The following is an 18,963-nucleotide window of genomic DNA, read 5'->3' on the forward strand; positions in this document are numbered from 1 at the left end:
GAAGCCAAGAACAAAGGATCTGTGCAGTGTCAGGCAGGGCCTGGAACGGGAGGAATTTCTCTTTCTCATGTTCTTGGCTTATTTACAAAGATTCCCAAAAACTCCTGTAAGGAATGGATGAGCAGGGTGAGCAATGCTTCATTGCCAGCCCCAGAGCACAGCCAAGGGAGAGGTTTGTTACAGTCAACAAAACCCAGAATGCACGAAAATGAGCTTTGCTGCTGCACCAAGCTGACCCAAGGCAGACCCTCAGCTCGGGGCACTCTGAKGGTGTGGGCACCACAAATCAAGGTTTGTGAATTCCTCTGAGCCCCAGCACTGGTGGTGTGGAAGGAAAAGGCTGTGGCTGTAAGTCTGAGCTCTGGGGAAAAGCAGGGAGGGAAAGCACCATTTCCTTTTACCTGGAAGCCTTTGGGCTCATGCCTGAGTCCCTTCTCCATCCAACAGAGCATCTTCATGCTCCAAGACACTYCCAGCACTCCTCCCCTTCTTTCCCTGCCTTTTTCAGCTCCTCAGAGCTCAGAAGGTACTGAGAAACCCTGGAGGTGAAAGAGAGAGCAGCCTGCACTCGGGATGGTCAGAAATGCTCTCCTGCCCCAGTCCTGAGGCTGATTCCTGAGGAGAGGCTCCCGAGCCGAGCAGATGCCACGCGTGCTGGGAAAAGCTGTCAGCAGGAAAGAAAGGAGGGGAGACAAGGAAAAGGCACGTGCTGTACCCGCCAGCGCTGACTAAACCCTGAGGCTTTGTTTGCTTGGTCTCTGCAGCCCCATAAAAGTCAGATGAGCCTTTTAGCCTGGGAGGAACAGGCAGGGCTGGGATAAATGCAGCAGTGGGGGCCATTCCCTCCTGCACTGCCCCAGCCAAGGGGCCCAGGGGAGCCATTTCAGGTCCTTTGGTCTTACAGGAATTCCTTGGTCTGGAGCTCTTCTCYTGAAAATTTCTCCTTTTAGGAGCARTTCAGTAAGGCCATAAAAAGTGCTGGACTTGTGAAGGACTCTCTGACTGAGGACAGAGAGAGGTCCAGTGATTCCTTCATCTCAACCTTCCCTTCCAGGGCTAAAGGGCTCCCAAAGATGAGGAGAATTTCGGAGCAAGGAGGCGAAAAGCACAAACACTCCCAAACCCATTCCTCCAGGCTGGGAACTGCCACAGCAGCAGATTTTCCCTGTGAGGAGGAAGGCAAGGAGCGAGGAGCTCTTGGCAGGGAGGTGCAAAGGGAAATCCGACTTTACAAGGACCCAGCCAGTCCTGCTTGTACCAAGTGACAGASCTGACAGGAACATGTGACAAAACACAAACAGTGTCTGGTGGGTACAAAACCACAGCGGGGACTCGTCGSTCCCTGCCCCAGCAGGTATTGGGGATGCTGAGAGACAGTTCCCAGGTAACACGTGGGGCTTCTTATTTGAAAACTGCTCCTTTTTATTATTATCTTCCCTCCCACTGCAAAAGGCAAAGAGAAAAGAGAGAAGGAGAGGGAGAATCGTTTGACAAGCTGAAAACTTTTCGGGAGGGGGGGAAATGAATAAGCGGGGAAAGAAAATGAATAAGGGGAAGAAGAATAAAAGGGCAGGTGAAGAAGGAAATCCAGAGCCAAAAAGCTCGGGGCTGACTCAGTGTGGTGCAGGGTTTGTGAGGGAGACTCTGCCTTTTGGAAATCAGTAATCCAAAGGGCTCTGCGTGTGTGCATAAAGTTATTGACTGACTGCATTACATCCACTTATCCCCCATTAAGCAGCAGGCTTCAGCTTGATCCCCAACAGCAAGGAATTAGAGTAACTCTACCCCGCGTTTTTAGAAGGGTTTCCATCTCCCAGGAATCCAAAGTGCTTCAGCAGCCCTCCGGGGAATGCAGGACTGACATGCAGATCCTTCTGGGGTGGAGGCTGGCAGTGGGACAGGCTGCTGTGTGCAGGGATGGGAGGGAGCCCTGGTGCTCCTGTACCAAGCTGGAGGATCTCTATTATGCAAGCAGAGTAGGAAAGGGTTGGCTTCCAAGGACACAGAATATAATTAGCCTATCTCAGAACAAGCAGCGATTCCTCCCCTGCTAAGCTGCTCTCAGTTCAGCTTCAAACAAATCATCTCTGCTCCCTGGCTGTGTCTCCACACAYGAGCACCAGACAGCTCTTCATGTCTGGAGGGGACCAGAGGCTGTGGGTCCCCATACAGTTATTGAACATTTTCAAAGCTGACTTAGAAAGTTTTAGTTCCTTTCTGCCCCCACTTCTGTTTTCCACCCCCTCAGCTGTACTGATGCAACTGCTCGTGGATCTATGGGGAAATGAGACCACAGAAATTATTGATTTTTAAATTTATTTTTTTTTAATGACATACTCACTTGCATCACTTCAGCAGAGCAGCCCCCAGTCTYAGAGCAGCACAAAGTTTGGTGAAGAGGTGGAAAGAATCTCCCAGAAGGGAGGAGGAAAGTGAAGGAGCCTCAGGTGCCTCCATCAGCTCCGAGGTGCTGTGCTCCAGAGCCCTGGTGACCCTGCCAAGCCAGCTCCAGCCAGATGTTCCTGCAGCTGGCACGGGGGGACACTCACAACCCTCTTGTTTCAAAGATGCTTCTTTGCTTTGTGTCTCTGGCTCCGCTGCCGTGCCCCAGCTGACTGCCCACGTGGCAAAGCCGCTTTGTCACGGGTGTCACTGGAGCTGCTGCTTCTCGTGGAGCTGAAGGAGAACTGGGAAGCTCTGAAGGAAGAGGAAACTGCAGCTCCCTCCGGGGAAAACCGTGACAAGTGAAAGTGCAGGGTTTCCAGGTCATCCCAGATTTCTAGGGCAGAACTGGGGGAAGACCTTGAAGGAAGAGATGAAATCAGAGTGTTTAACCCCTGCTGTGGCAGCAGACATGGAGGGCCCAGCACCTGTGAGGTTGGGAGCTGAGAGCCTTCACTTCTGCTGYGACAAACAGCAGTGGTCCTTGGCTACTCTGCCTCTGCACCACTTCCAAAAATCCCYCAGAGGAGAGCTGGGGATGATTATGTTTGCTGCCTTGAAAAGAGCTGGTGTCCCAGTGCAAACTGGTCAAACAGGGAGCTGTCAAACTTCCCCATACCCCCTCTGCATCCTCCAGACAGTGCATGAGAGGCACCTTGTTTATGGGCTTGACACTGAGTATGACTTAACCAGCTTTGACAGGGGTGATCCTATTTATAGGAGGAACTCCTAATGCCTCTCATTCAATGTCATGTTTGGGAAAAACTGAGAAATGAAACAGAAATGACCCCTGAGTTTCTACTTTCAGTAATGGAAATTTCAGCTGCTGACCTGGGCAGGATGGGCAGCACTGAGCCAGTTTACTCAAGGTCACTCAGAAATTCACATCACAGTCCAATTTCCCCTCTTTGAATGTCCTTCCTGGCTTGGCTTGGCACTCCTGGTGCATCCTCAAGCCCGGATCCCTCTCATTTTGGAGCCTTCCAGAAATTCAACCATAACTCGGCCCATTCCATAGGGATGGGAGGAGCTGAAGGAGAGGTGCTATTTCATAGATTGCCACTCAGGATTTGCACAAACACTTTGTTAAACCCCCTGAACACAACTCAAGCGTGGGAACATTCAGCCAACCACCTTTACTGCTCCTTACACACCACAGGCTTCAGAAGAGGTGAGAACTGATCAGAGGGGCAGAGCAGGRGCAGCTCYAATCTCTGCTCCCTGTGAGCAGGGACAGGACCCAGGGAACRGCTKGARCYMTKYMRGGGRRGGTYWRRMWGRGAWAWSRKKSWWMSSYYMKWWKSYSMKGRGSWSYKRSSMRSYKMYCMRGYYMCCCWGMSKCYSYSAGRSYKCCAGRRSTSYWKGRRYRYTKSKMCMMKGSWCMSRGKGRSAKKGTKGGAKTGTYSKRYKRWSSKKYRRRRGKTSRRSWGWTGAWYYSWKKRKSYCYSTKSSWMCYYWSSAWMTYMKRWKATTCTAYGATTCTACCAAAGAATTTCTTKTTATCCCTGTGAGKTTTTCAAGCATCTCAAAGGATGGCTGGCCAYCCATTTGGCCACCAGTCCTGGCCCTTCCCAAGTCCCATGGTCAGCCCCTCATTGGAGAGCAGTAGCCAGAGGTGCCCTGCTGTGTGAGAGCCGTGCCAGGAGACAGCACGTGTTCCAGGCATCCTGAGCTCCAGGCGGCTACAATGACTCAGAGCCAGTCGCCTTTTTCCCTGCGGTGCAATTGTACCCGGCCCTGACAGCATCAGCTGGCTTTTATCACCGCTCCACATCAGAGCTGTCAGTCCTGGAGACAATGGAAGGTGTGTGGAGGGGGAGGAATTGAGCATCTCCGCGCTCCATTGGCTTCCCAGAACGATGCCAAAGTGGCGAGCAAAGAGTTTTTGACGAGCAGCGGCAGCGGAGTTTTTGATGAGCAGCCTGCTGCCGCAAGAACGGCGAGAACGTCAGCGAGTGTGGGGTGCTGAAATAAAGAAGCAACACTCCTGGAGCTTCCTCCACTGCTGTTTGGTGGGGAAGGGTTTGACTGATGGTGATGAGAGCTCTGGAGGGCACGTAGCCCCAGGATGGCTCATGGAGGGCACCTCTCTGCAGATCTGCTGGCTCCAGAGGGGTCTGTGAAGGATTTGAGTCATTTCCTCAGTGCAGCTCATCTTCCCCACGTGGAACTGCCTCAAACTCACCTGTTGCTGAGACAGCGACAATGACAGAGAAGGAAGAGAATTGAAAAGCAAAGTCSGGGGGCATGGAGTGAGCAAACAAAAGCCTCAAGCGAACCAAAAGATCGGATCGTGGCAGCAGAGCACTGTGCCACGGAGGCAGGAGGTGTTTGTGCCTCCCTCAGGCACATCACGGAGTCTCCTGTGGCCCAGGTTTGTTGGGAAGATCACTCACATGGATTCTCGAGCCGCCCTTGTCCCGTGCCTCTCCCTCGCGCTCGGGGGCCGCTTCCTGAGAACGCCCACGGAGCGATTCCTTCTCTCCCTGATGCGGAGCCGACGGAAAAGCTGACAGCAGCAGTGCCCGGGGTCTATTTGCCTGTCAGCTCTGCCTTGTTTCATCCCTCCTCAGCAGACTTGCACCTGCCTSTTGTCCCCGTCTTGCACTTCTGCACTCAGGTCCCCTCAGCACAGAAATCAGCTTTTATTCTGCTTGCAAAGCACAGAACACAAGGGCTTTGATGCCATCTAGATACTGTGTTTGTCCTAAAACCAGAGCTAAGGAAAGTGTTCTACTGATTATTTTCCAGACTCAAAGGTTAGGTTCAAGGCAGGGTAAGTGATKTGATAAAGGCCTCAGGAAATCTGTGAATACTGTCAGAACAAAGTCTGTTCCTCCCGGAATTCAACCCAAAACCTGAARCACAAGTCCATCCTTCCCTCCAGGATGGACTTAGAACAACTCTGTTTCCTTAAAGTGCTGAGGCATTATGTAAAATAAATGAGCTTGGTCTGTGCAGGCCCAGGTACAATGGGTTTCTAAATTAAGCCCTTGTAAATGGAAATGGYAAGACAGGTGTGAGAGAAGATACCTACAGGCTGGAAAGCTTAATTTTGTTCCATTAAGAAATGAAAATTGCTGGACGGGCCAGACAGTGATTTCAACAAGAATTGCGCGGTGTTGCTGCAGAACAACAACAAAATGGCTGTTGTTTTATTGATCCCACCCAACCTGCTCTGCACCCAGGCACGGTGTCACYGTGCTCCTGAGAGCTGCTGCAGCCACAGAAGCCACCAGCTGTCACCAGCTGTCCCTGTGCCCTCTGTGGTCCCATCCTGTGCGCTTCCATCCAGCCCCCACAGGTGAAATGCCCCGTGATGACCAGCTGGCATTTCATCTCCACAGCATTCCTCTGGAAGTGACACACGGGGGAAAGAACACATTCAGCACCAGGACAAAAGCTACAAAATAAGCAGAAAGGGAGGAAGTTTAAAAATTAATCAGAGCTCAAAGTGCTGTCAAATTTTTCCTCCTCCTGCCCTTTTGTGGACACATAACCATCARCAAAGATTAAAACTGATGGAGTGACCAGGTCAGGGCAGAGCGGATGTGATAATAGGAAAAAAGGGAATGACTTCAGRCTGGCAAAGGGCAGGGTTAGATGGGATTTTGGGAAGAAATTATTCCCTGTGAGGCCCTGGCACAGGGTGCCCAGAGAAGYTGTGGCTGCCCCATTCCTGGAAGTGTCCAAGGCCAGGTTGGACAGGGCTTGGARYAAYCTGGGATAGTGGAAGGTGYCTCTGCCCATGGCAGAGGGTTGGAACAGGATGATCTTTGAGGTTCCTTCCAACAAAAGCCRTTTTAGGATTCAGAACATTGTGTTAGACTCTAATGGAAAACAATTTACAGATCTCTTCCTCCACCCCCTTTCCTCCGTAGCTTGTTCCTGTTCCCTTGCTATGAAAAGTTTGGTTGTCTTCTCCTTTTTCTGGCTGAGCCTTTCCACGGCAGTTAGCTGCCATGGTGATGGAAGTTAGAGAAATTAGTAAGAAGAAGAGTCATAATTAACAATTGACTGACAGTCCCATCTGACCTGAGACAGTCGCTGCAAGCTGCCTCCCACTTCAATCTGCTTGCCACGGAACAGCCAGGAACAGGCAGATCCAGTAGCCAAGGTGCTCTGGCTATTGGCTCCGTTCCTGCTGTGCCTGTCCTCAGTGGATTTGGTGCTCAGAGTCTCGGTGAGGATGTGTCACCATTGCCCTCTTCTGGATCCGCAGCCAAGCCTGCTCCAAAGCCTGGGAGATGTCACCGTCTGGTGATGGCAGCAGTGGTGACACCAAGGGAGCACTTTCAGAGGTGGCCACTGCTCCCTCATGTGTGCTTTTTCACACTTTGCACTTTGAAGAGCTTCAAAGCCTTCCGTGTTCCTTCTCCCCGAACGTAGACTACACCGCAGGGCAGATTTACAGCAGATGGTGGATTCCAATGGATGGAGATATTGGAAAACAAATTAACGCTAAATATATGACTAATTCAGGATCTTTGTGAATGTGTACCACTGTGAAAGGTGGGTGGTTCAAAACCTCCCAGGAATGAGGGGATCTCAGGTTTGAAAGAAAGGAGACGTGGTTGAGCTGAGGAACTCCTCGCCACAGGATGCTGAAGAGGCTAAAAATATATTTGAACTTAAGAACCTGGAAAACTTCGTGGAAGATAAATCCAGTGAGGGTTACTAATGACACAGAACTTCTAACCATTTATATAAGTTATATTTCTACATGAAATACATATTTATGGACGAAATGCTTTCCTAGTCCATTCTAGGCACCTTCTTTTGGGGTCATATAAGACATGATCCTGAATAAGCCCTTTGCTGACCCAGTAGAACTCATTCCTGTTTGTATGAATATGGAAAAGCAGGGGTCAGGTCCTCAGCTGCTCCCTCAAGGTTTTATCCAGCTTGAGGCAGGTGAAGACTCACTAATTGCTCAGTGACACACTTGGGGCCTGGCCCACCACGGAGCCCTTGAGATCTGGTTTTGTAATGCACAAAATTATGCAGAAACCTCACTGTTTTATACAGAGAGGAAAATTAGCCCGACTCAACAAGGCCCATTACTTAAGGACTGAGAGAGRCAATTTTTCACACTCAGCTGGAAAGAACTTCTGCACTCGTCTGTCTGCTGGAGTTTGTGCAATGTGGTAACAYGGAGAACCAAACCTGACACTGAAATTATGGGGCTGTTGTCAGCATCCAAGCACTGAAAATAGGCAGCAAATAGGAATCTGGTGAAGAGTTTCAACAGCTTGACCTGGCTCCATAATGGACTTTAGAGTCAAGAGCAGGTTGATGACAGTTGTTAATCCCTTCTAGCACAGCCCTCCCTCGCAGCTCTGCCTGTGCTCCCTGCTGTTAAATAATGTATCTCCCAAATGGGGAAAAAATAGGAGCAGGCATCTCCTGTTTCACCCAGCATGGGGGAAAGGAAAGATGGGGAAAAGATGAGTCCCTGAGAGCAGGGAGAGGGATGGATGAGAGGGACAGGGGATGTGTGGAGTGCCTGGCATGTGGCTCCTGGGTAAATGAGGACTGGTGGGGACACAGTGGGAGAGGACATGTATCCCCAAGACAAGGATTTAGAAGGAAAATTGGCACACAGACCTCTTGAGTCAGGGGATGGATCAGCGAGGTAGAGTGGGATACAGACTGGGGCTGTCCAGAATGCAAGAATAGAAAACAAACTGCCCCTAGTCCAGTGCAGTTAGGGCCAGCACAGGCTCTGAGTGTGAACAGTGGGACAGAGGGGACAAACCCACAGCTGAAGTGTCCCAACAGCATTCCCGAATGAAGATCCAGACACAGAGCTGCAAAGGTCTGGAGAGGAGCCTGTGAGATGGAGCTGTCCAAGGGTGATAAAAAGGACACAGCACATAAAATATATAAAAAATGCTTCCAGGACCTGGGTGATAGAGTGCTTATCAGATAGAGCATAGACTAAAGATAGAGCAAGGACTAAAAATCAGGATTCCTGCCCCCTGGTTAAACTCTGGCACATGTTAACTTACACTGGACAAAAGACGCACTGTGCTCCAGTTCCCTGCTTTCCAGCAAGTGTAAGAGTCACCGCCTGCCCTAGAAAGAGAACATCCTCCATTCATGTTCGGGAAGCTCCTGGAGARCAGAAGCTGTGCAGGTACAAAGCATCATCTCCCCAGCATCCTGCAAGAACATGCCAGCAACATTGAAGCTCCCCTCAAATCCGGTGGCAGGTCACAGCGATTGGCGGGTCTGGCATGTGTGTGACTGTGACTCACCCAGGATTACTGATCTCCACATTAATCTATTGTTGCAAATGACTTGGAGCTGCCTACAGACAATCCTTCAGAGCACGGAACAATGGAGAACCTGCACATCTGAATAAAGCCTCCTCTGCATGGCAGCTTATTGCCATCGTAACCAGCATAAACAAGAGCAATTAAGACAATTTCAGAGCATCACCTCTTCCCTCTGGGGTCTTAATGAGAGCACGCTCAGAAGGGGGCTGGAGCAGAAGCAGCAAGGGCTGGGAGTTAACTTGTGCAGGAAAAGAGGGGTAGGGAGGGTGTTAGAGCCAGAGGATTGCTCCTCTCCACTCCACAGTGTGAGGCAAAGGGAAAGCAGGGGCAGACACTCAATCAGCTCTGGGGCAGATAGAAAAGGCTCAGAGAAGCAGAGCTGACCCTCACCCCAGCTGTCAGCGTTCTGCAGATTTTGCTGATTTATCCGGGTAACCAGAAATAGCCAGAAGAGGTGACAAAGACACGGGCAGCACTCAGAAGGACAACAAGGTCCCGAGCCATTGCTCTTGAAAGAATCATGGCTGGGTTGGACTGATGGCCTTCTAGGAGCAAGGTGTGCAGGAAGAAGCCCTTCAACTCTTCAACCCTTCAGCCCTTATTATCTATCCTAGAAAACAAATACGAGCCTCCACACAGTGCTGTTGGATTAGTGTATAGGTTGCACATGCTCCATAAATCTTTGCTATATGCTACTGATCTACGAGCACTCAGATGACTGAGAAGCTGTTTGTGGGTGGCTGTGCAGTGAKGAGAGATGGAAAACTGGGAAGCTCTCCTGAGAGGAATCTGTCAGGAGATGAGAGGGACTGACCTGTACAAATACCCCAGGGAAGGAAGGGAGACAGGTCCCACCTCTTCCTTGGGAAATCTGACCCCTTGCAATGAAGAAGAAATGGATGGWGCTCTGGAGCAGAGCTTTGGTGAAGGTTTTCATAGGATTGAAGGAATTAAAGGATTTTCAGTTGACTCTTTTAAAATTTAAGGCAGAAGTCAAAACCGAGGTTCCTGCACTGTCACGGTGTATAAATAGCCCGATTGAAGCATAACAGCAGCTTGGTTTGGTATGTATCATGCACTCAAATAATTTCATTAAAAAAACCTATAGAATTCTATCCAGCTACTCCTGCAAGAGGCTCACCAKCTTCTGTTTAATGTGTGTGCAATGACAGCCACCCATGCTTCAGGTGGATCMCAAAACTCAGCCAAAATGGTTCTTTCCATTCTCTGCAGAGACAATCTCTTCCTTCTAACTTGAAATTGCTATCACAGATTTGATTGTCTGCTTAAAAAAAATGAAGAAAAGTGGCACATTAACTTGCAAAGAGAAGAAAGGAGCTAAATCTGAGACCTCTTATCTTCCTGATGCCTAAGTGCTGGATAATTGGAATTGCTGTCTGAGCCATAAAACACTGTTTTGCTCAGATGTTCCTAACCTCAGAGAGTCTTCTCCTTTCTGCTTCTCCTTCAGAAGCACCCTAGAACCTCAGRAGATACATGAAATCTGACCTTCAGTGGAGCAAGATCCTACATAAACTTCCCAGAAGCCAGCAGGAGATAAGTGCTTTGCAAAACGAGCCACCCACTTTCTCTGGAGTCAGGAGTTTTTCGGAAGCATGGGGTCACTCAGCCAACCACATGGACCAGTTTTCCCTTACCCAAGAGTTCTGACAAGCAGAGTTCAAACCCTCCCAGCCAAAGCCCTTCCTATCACCAGGCAGGTTTTTAGAAGTTGTAAAATAGTCGTGTTTAGGGAACTGGGCTTTTCTGCTGTGCTCCTTGCTTTGTGCTAATTCTGTCTGCAGCACCTTGGATGARTGTGCAGAGCTGGAGCCCACCTGAAAAACACAGATGGGTCTATAAAGAGAAATAACTATTAGTAGGCGCTGATATTCAAGACAAGGCAGCTCTCCCAATGGATATCTTGTTTAGGTACTGCCTGGAGGGTAACTAGTGAGGACTCAGCAATTCTGAACACCAGCTTACGTATTTAGGAGCCTTATGTTAAATGTCTCCTAAAATACAGCAAAAAAAAAAAAGGCCATTTGACAGAGAAAAATGGGGAGATGCAAACAGCTGAATCTGTTCTCTGCCACTGACTCACCAAGGGACAYGGAGCAAATCACTTTATTTCTCCATTATTCAAACACTCCCTTGCAAAAYGAGGCCAACAGCAAAGCAGGTCCAGCATTTCTTGTAGTGCTCAGGTTTGWACCTGCTGGGCTGTGCGTCGGCTGGGCAGCACCAGAGTTTCCAGTTCACGGGAAAGGTCTGTAGAGAGGCATCAGTGTTTGTTAATCCGTGCCTTATAAYGTTCTGACATCTGGAAGGGCAGAGCAGAATCACTGTTGTTAGGCTGATGACAACTGTGTCCCTTATTAAGAGGAAATTAAAAATAGGAAGTGGTTATAATTATCATTTTGGACACCATTCCAGCAGCAACATTCTCAACACAGTGCCGGGATTACAATGCAATAGCCAAGGGAATGTCAATTTACAATTCCTTTTTTTCAGTGAGCCAGTGTGATCCCTGCTATCTCCTTGCCCGACATCCAGCCGAGCATTTCCCAGTATGGCTCCTTCAGCTTTCTGAGATCCATTGTAATGTTAACAAAGGCAGCCCAGTGATATTGTTACATCCAAATGATGGACAGGGACAGAGAAAAAAAACCCAGTACCTCTATGAACACAATCATCTTGTACCATTCCACACGGRAAGAGAATTTCCCAGATGAGGATTTACCATCATCTCCTACTCTAAAGCAAAGTGCTGTTGCCCGTTCCAAGCTCACTTGGTTTTGTTCTCCACTCCACACAAGGAAGAGAGAACCCGCCTTTGGAAACTGCTAACCTTTTCCTGCATGGAAAACCAAACGAAAGCACTTTTTTTTTGGGAAAGGCTTGTGCTGGGATTCATAATAAGCCATCGTTGACGTGACAGACCTTGTTGTTGACTCGGAGCCAAATCTTGAGGTCCTTGCCTGAAGGATCAGAATGATTTGACCCCAGGACTGTTATTAGCCTTGACATCACCAGCTCCTGACATGGGATAGTTTTCCAGTGAACTTGCTTGAGAATGTTTAGAAATGTCAAGTGGCCGAGCCACGAGGACACAAGAACGAGAAGGTATCAGATTCGCCCAATTGAACGGGAGAATTTCAGTCCTCCCCCTGCTCTCGCTGGCCATGGCAGCGCTGCTGACAACGTAYGTCAGGGTTACACTGCCTTATCAGACACCCCTCAGCACAGCACCCTGTGTCAGCACAGTCCATGTGTGAAATCACTGCTGGGCGAGAGCAACGGGATCCCCACGTAGGCTCAGAGTYGTGCAGGAGAACTTTTCCAGCACTGATCGTGTTGTGGTGGTCAGAGCTCATAGGAAACCTTTTGCACAGAGGATGGGCACTGTGTGAGCTGGACAAGTTCTGGTTGTGGTGTGGTAACATTTTGCCAAAGGATTCCTGGTGTCACATCATGCTGAGAGCTTTGAGAGTGGGGTASGAGAGGGGCAGAAGAGACTGAAGAAGTCACAGAGCTGTAGGCACCGATGGGCTTGTGAGGTGCAGKGACTCCACACATTTAATTTTACTCCATGTAGGCCAGAGCTCCATGCTGAACTCCATCAGAAGAAAGGCCGTCTATCCAAACTTTCTCCGTGCTGGAAATGGCTCTGGCACTCACTTCAATACTTGCAGAAAGACTCGGCTCACCCCGGTTTAAACCAAACTTCTCAACAACTTTTGCCACTCCCCACTGTTTTCCCTGTGTTCAGTGCTATCAACACCAACAGCACAGTAAATCCTACTCCTGTTCTCCTCAACTCAAGCCGCGGTTCTGGTGGCTGACATTAGTCAAGGTCTAACAGGATCTACCATTCCATTCACGCCTCCAGGAGATTTGTGCCATCCAGATGCCATTACTGAGCRAAACTCCCATTGTTTCATGCAGCTAAAATCAGTTCCACTAACAAAAATGATAAAGTGTCAGAATCTGTATTGATCGTATCTCCGCCCATCTCTCTTGACATCTCTCGGCAATTTCTGCAATCCTTGAGAGCACCACTCGTTAGTGTGCTGCAGGAACTCATCCAAAACGCTTTAAGATCCCTAAATTAATCATGGAGGATTCACCTTCACTTCCATCAGGGAAAACAAAAGCTTGAAATTCAAGGGGAGGGCTGGAATCTCCCCGGCTGATTGGCTGGAGGATGCCTTCTCGCCCACACRTCGCGCTCGGTAACATTTCCAAATATTTTTGAGCAAGCTGAAAACAATTGTGTTGGAGGGGCAGGGGGGCTGCTAATACCCTATCAGTTTCACATTCCTAGGAGAGCTCCCAGCCCACCAATTTGCCATCCTATATCAGGCAATGAGCCTTCAGCTGGAAACTTTACCCTGGCTCTACCTATTGTCCAATGTTTTCCTTCCTGCCAGATGATTGGAATCGCACCAGTTGTTAATTTTACACCTGCTGTTTGTGAATATCCCTGGGTGACCTTTCCGACAACAGCCACCCCAGGGGATTTCTCGCTGGAGAGATGCACACGCATGCATGCGGGAGCAGAGAGAAAGGCAACAGGAAGGGGCCTCCTGATGAATGATGAGGGATTAAAATAGCTCTTGCTGGGGCCATGGTGGGATATTGGACAGCAGGAATGATGAAGCGGATGTTTAAAACATAGTGAAGCTTCGATCTAAGCGCAGAGGGCAAAATGGTGTTAGCAGATCCCTTCCTCTTTCCAGCTCTCCCCTTGTGCCCAGCTGGCTGAGCAATGCAGCCCCCAGAGCTTCTTACAAAAGAAGGATGGCTCCCTGAGATGCTGGAGCCAAGGTCTGAAGAGTCTGAAAACTCTTTTATTTGGGAATCTGAAAGGAGTATCTGCCCTGTGGCCCCATTCATCACTTCTTACCTTGGTGAAAGYGACCCTAATGCCATCTCTGGAAGGTATCAATCACCCCAGGAGGGATATGTGAGTACAGCATGGACAGGAAAAGCCAWTGGCTTCTCAGTCCTGAATTTTGGCTGGTCTGAGGAAGTCACAGGTGCTCAGATATCACTGTGACCRGCTTTAATACTCAGATTAGGTTAAACAGATCTAGCCCACTTTAGAAGTGCATTAAGAGCACTCAGGTTATTAAAAATGATTTATGGGGGCAGAGATGGATCAGAGGAGAAACTCACCATGGGCTGTAGCCATATAACCTCGACATTTCCTACAGCAAGCTGGTACTTGGCTGTGGAAAGTGGAGTAGCACACAAATAGGAACAGGAGATGGCAAATTTTCCTCTGAAAAAAATACTGAATATTGGATAAATAACACAGTGGTGGATGTCTGCTGAGTGGTAGCAGATGTTCAGGSACAGGCAAGCCTGACCCTTGTGGAGGAGAAATCACTGATGTGGATATCAACAGAATTCTGTGTGTACAGTACTCAGTCACAGGCATCCATCCCCCTGGTACAGCAGGGATCCGTGTGCCAAGCAATCCCTCTCCCAGAGATCTCAGCTCGGCACCCTTTCACTGGAGAGTGGCTCTGGCTTGGGAACTGATTCCGCTCAGACACAGTGGCCCAAATCTTGCCTCTGTTCTCTAACCTGGCTGAGCACAACTCAAACAGAAAAAGCCTTCTCAGATCTAAACCCCAGGTCCAAATCAAACTGCCCCTGGCTCCTGTGACTCCTCACTACAGGATGAGGGGACCCCATGCTGTTCTAGAGTCCTCCTTGCAAGGGAGGSTCTCACCACATCTCAGCTAATGAGCATCCCRCTGTATCTTGTGCAAAATGGGAGCYCYGAGGGTTGKCYGCTTCCCAAATTTGAAGAATAACATTCTGACAATCTAAACTCCTGCTTTAACCCCAGAAGACATTCCTCGTGTCTTCTCCTGATCAAGCAAGGAAGACAGAACCATTTCTACMGAGATGTCTACAAAAGCCAGGGGAGTGATCCCAACACGCCTCTCAAAAGAAAGGACGTCCCTAATGCATCATTTTCCTCTGGAGTTCTTGTGAGTCTTTCTTCTGACACTTTCAGGCCACCAAGCCACCACTTTCTAAATACTCCTGGCCAAAAATTCACTCGAAGGGACATCTGCAAACAACACAATGTGCTTTGGGCAGCACTGGAAGGGGTCTGTGTGTCAGGTATCCCCAAACTCCTGGAATACTTGTGATCTCCAAAAAATGAACTCCTTAGCTGAGTGAAATCCATGGTGGAAGAACAGGGATGGCAGATGAGCTTCTCTCCGCAGCCTCATCAACATGCTAATGGCCATCTGCATCTTTGGATTCAGCTCCGTCCTTGGCCAACTCAGTTTAGGAAAGGTTTTGTTTTTCTTGGGCTGGTTTTGTTTACAGCYGCTTGACCGAGGCAGAGAGTTCAGCAGCAGCTGAGTGCAGCCCAGGCTCTCCCAAGTGTATGTTCTCCAGTGAAACATCTGGTTACAAGGCAAGGTCAAACRGGCCTGAAATGGGAGAGGGCCACAGATTCTGCCCGCTGAGATGCAGCCAGCTGGGAAAAGAACAGGCTTTTCTGGGTATGTTGGAGGATTTGGCTGGGAAAAGGAAGAAGAAAAAGAAATAGATACTACAGAGAAGCTGGGGATCAAGAGGCTGGTTCTTTTATTGGTTAAAAATCAAGACCACCCTAGTTGTCACATGAATTGCTGAGAATTATTTAGCAGGAATTCTAGTTGTTCCCAAACAACAGACAGAAGGCCTCTCCAAATCCCTCATTTATACATATTTACCAGTGTATGAATATGAATTCCTCTATTCCCCATTATCCTGGGATTACCTCAGACACACATCTCAGACCTCCTCACTTTGTTCTTTCTACTATTTACCTCTCACARTGCACTGCAGCCGGAAGGATGAAGACAGATCTGACTTGCAGTACATTGATCTCATAAGTTCCTTGGAACAAGGACCACCCAGTTGCTCAGTGTTTGTCCAGCACCTGCACCACTGGTGCCCAAGCCAGTGTCTGGATGCAATAATGACACAAATAACAGCATTGTTCCTGACCGGAGAGAGAGCTCCTGTAAACCAAAGAAATCATTCAGGAAGCCTAAAGAACAAATCCTTCCATGCAGCCCCAGGGAATGCTAGCAGCAAATACTTAGGGTTTCTTTGTTTTGAAAAAGAGACTTTTCCTCTGAACAAGAATCAGAAAAAAATCCCCACATGAATTGAATGAACCAAGCACACAGAACACCAAGAGAGGACGCTCATCACAGAGACACAGCGGGAGATGTTTGGTGAACCGGGATTGAATCATGCACTACCAAAAAACAGCGGAAAGGACTAAATTCACATTGTGGTGTTTATGGAGCACGAGCTGACCAGCCTTAATAACACTAATGCTTAGTACATGATTTTCAGAGAGAAACAAGCRAAGAATAATTGTCTGAGCGTGGGACCAAGCACTGTTTCTGAGCTGTGATACTTCCTCCTTTGGGACTTTCACTAAATATCCTGACCTGTTTGTGCTTGAGCATCCTTCTCTAAAAGGATAAGGACAACAGCAGTCACTCACCTACTCCAGTGGGTAATGAATGACTCAGAGAGCTCTCAMCGACCTCTTCAAGTCCTACACACAATACCCGATGTGTCACACAGCACCTCGCAGCAGCCAGAAAGCTGTCACCTCTTAATGGGCCTGCCTTGCCAGGACGATGGGCCAGGCAAAGCCTGTGCCTTTGGCACCTCTGTCCAAGCTGGGAATGGTTTACAGAAGGATCCACTGTCCCATGGAAGGAGCACAGAGGGAAGGGGAATGGCTTGAGCTGGGTGTGTGCTGCCATTTCATCGGGTGCTGCTGGAATCCGGACATTGCAGGCACAGGCATCTTTTGAGGCTCAGCACATCAGCTGCTGCCTTCATGCACCAGAAATAAAGGGCTCCAAATCCGAACCTGGAAGCCAACCAAAATACCAGAAGATCGTTGTGCTTCTCATGTGCATAATCTGATGCCTAATTTGCATGCAGCGCTTGTGTATCTTAATCCCAGCTTTCCAGAGGATGCTGTCCCATCCCTGATCCCATCAGCAGATGGACTCCATCTGCCCAAATGAAAGCCACAGTTTCACCCTGCTCAGATTTTTCCCACCAAACTGCTGGATGCAGCTGTTACCCAAGCCCTGCCTTTGGTCTGAAGGCAGAGGTTTTYCTTCACAAGCTCGTTATCATTTCAATCACCCTTCAAGCTGCCTGGATGTGAGCGAGCTCTGGTCTGCAGTCACCATGATCGAATAAATTCCACCAGCACCTTCAAGCACACAGTACTGGCTGGAATCTGCCTGGCTTGGAGCACAGATCTGGTGAAAAACCCCACACAGAGCAGCAAGTTATTCATAACAGTCTATCCAGGGCACATCTGGAGTGGGACTCRCCTCACACGTGTCTGGGAGTGCAAACACAGCCACTGCCCACTGGAACACAAATCTCACCTTCAAAAGGTTCCTTAAAATCCTTATAAAAGCCAAATGTGTGATTTTGGCAATTTCCTCCACCCCTAATGCTGTAGGTAACAATCAGTGAAAAGAGATGTTTGCTCCAACCCTCTGGTATCTGCAGAGAGCATTGGAGGCATAAAATGGAACCTGGTCCCAGAAAAGGGAAAACCCAAGATGTACGTGAGGCCCTGGCACAGGCTGCCCTCTGCCAGAGAAGCTGTGGCTGCCCCACCCCTGGAAGTGTCCAAGGCCAGGTTGGATTGGGCATGGAGCAATCTGGGATAGTGGAAGGTGCCCCTGCCCATGGAATAAGATGAGCTTTAAGGTACCTTTCAGTCCACACCATTCCACAATTCTATCGTTCTATATTTTATTCCCYAAATAACAAGCAATGACAAGAACACAGAATCACATCCTTATTCCTGTCTCCCAAACTGAGGYARWGGCATTAGGAAAAGGTGTATCTGCAAACCCACAGAATTTGATTTGCTGGGATACACTGTAGAGTTACAGGGTAAAAAAGCCAATTAGGAGCACTATGTGTGCAAATTTTGGAAGACACTGTAGAAACTGGGCTAGAGAAGCCACACAGTTAAATGTTGATTCATCCCTATCCCTTTTCTTCTTTTCWGTCTTTTTTTCTCATGATGGGAACACTCTCTCTAGAAAAACCTCACTGTATYTTTCAGTCGTGATAAAAGAAACTTCCTGCTGCCCACCCCAAACCCACACCTGAGTGCTTTAAGAGCAGAGTTTTGTGATAAGGTAAAGAGTCAAATAGTTCCCCTCTCCCTTCACTTATTTACCTCATGGCAGGTAAATTTGGATCATTCCCAACCTCCAGTGGACACAAGGGCTTCTTTGCCCATTGAGGTTGTACCAAAGTAGCCAGTAAAGTTTGTCAAGGGCTCCCCTCTCTCTGCTGCCAGGAGGGAGGGAACAATACTGACTGAGAAACCATCTAGGACTTGGGCATTTCCTTTCCTCTTCCTTTCACAAATGCTTTGATTAAATTAGTAAAACCATTCATTCTCTCTATCACTCCTTAACTTTATTTTTGCTACTTCTAGACAGCTCGGAACACCCTTTCTAAGCTAACATTCACTAAATCTGTCTCAGAAGCCAAMCCTGCTGCCTCCCTGCACCCAATCAATAGAGACACTCCAGTGCAGATGGATCTGTCATCACCTGGGGAGCAGCAGTGAACCCACCCAGCTCCACTTCTCTGCCCCCTGGTTCTGGAAAGTGCCATCCTCCAGCTGGGAATGATCCCAGCCCCACTGCCCGCAGCTCTCACTCAGGAAATGCCATCCCTGAGCCCCTGAGCTGGGGACAGGGAATGCTGTGGGGACACCTCCGTGGCCTCCCCATAGCAGTGGTTTAAGGGTGCTGACTGAAAGCATCCGCTGTGGCTGGGCAGCTGTCCAAACATGTTGGATGGAAGCTCAGCCACCCTTTTTCAGGGATCACACTCCTGGATCACCAACCCTCAACTGCAGCGGGAAAAATCCCGAAGCGGGGAAAGAAACTGCCCTTAAAGCTCGCTCCCTCTCTCGTTGTTCACAGCAGGGATAAGTAAGGCCTCATCTATAATCACCTAAAACCATCACATGATTCCTGCTCTGGCAGTACAACAGCTGAGCACGCTGCAGGATACACAGCAACACACATTGGTGATGCACCATTACACACTTCCCCAGTGCAAGCCCTGTTGAAATGCTGCCATCAAATTATTTCAACTGATCAAAGCAGGGAAAAAAATAGAATATTAAAGCCCCAGATAA

Source organism: Malurus melanocephalus, unplaced genomic scaffold (assembly GCF_030028575.1).
Source record: "Malurus melanocephalus ecotype Western Australia unplaced genomic scaffold, MMel_1.1 scaffold_115, whole genome shotgun sequence".
NCBI classification, from domain to species: Eukaryota; Metazoa; Chordata; class Aves; order Passeriformes; family Maluridae; genus Malurus; species Malurus melanocephalus.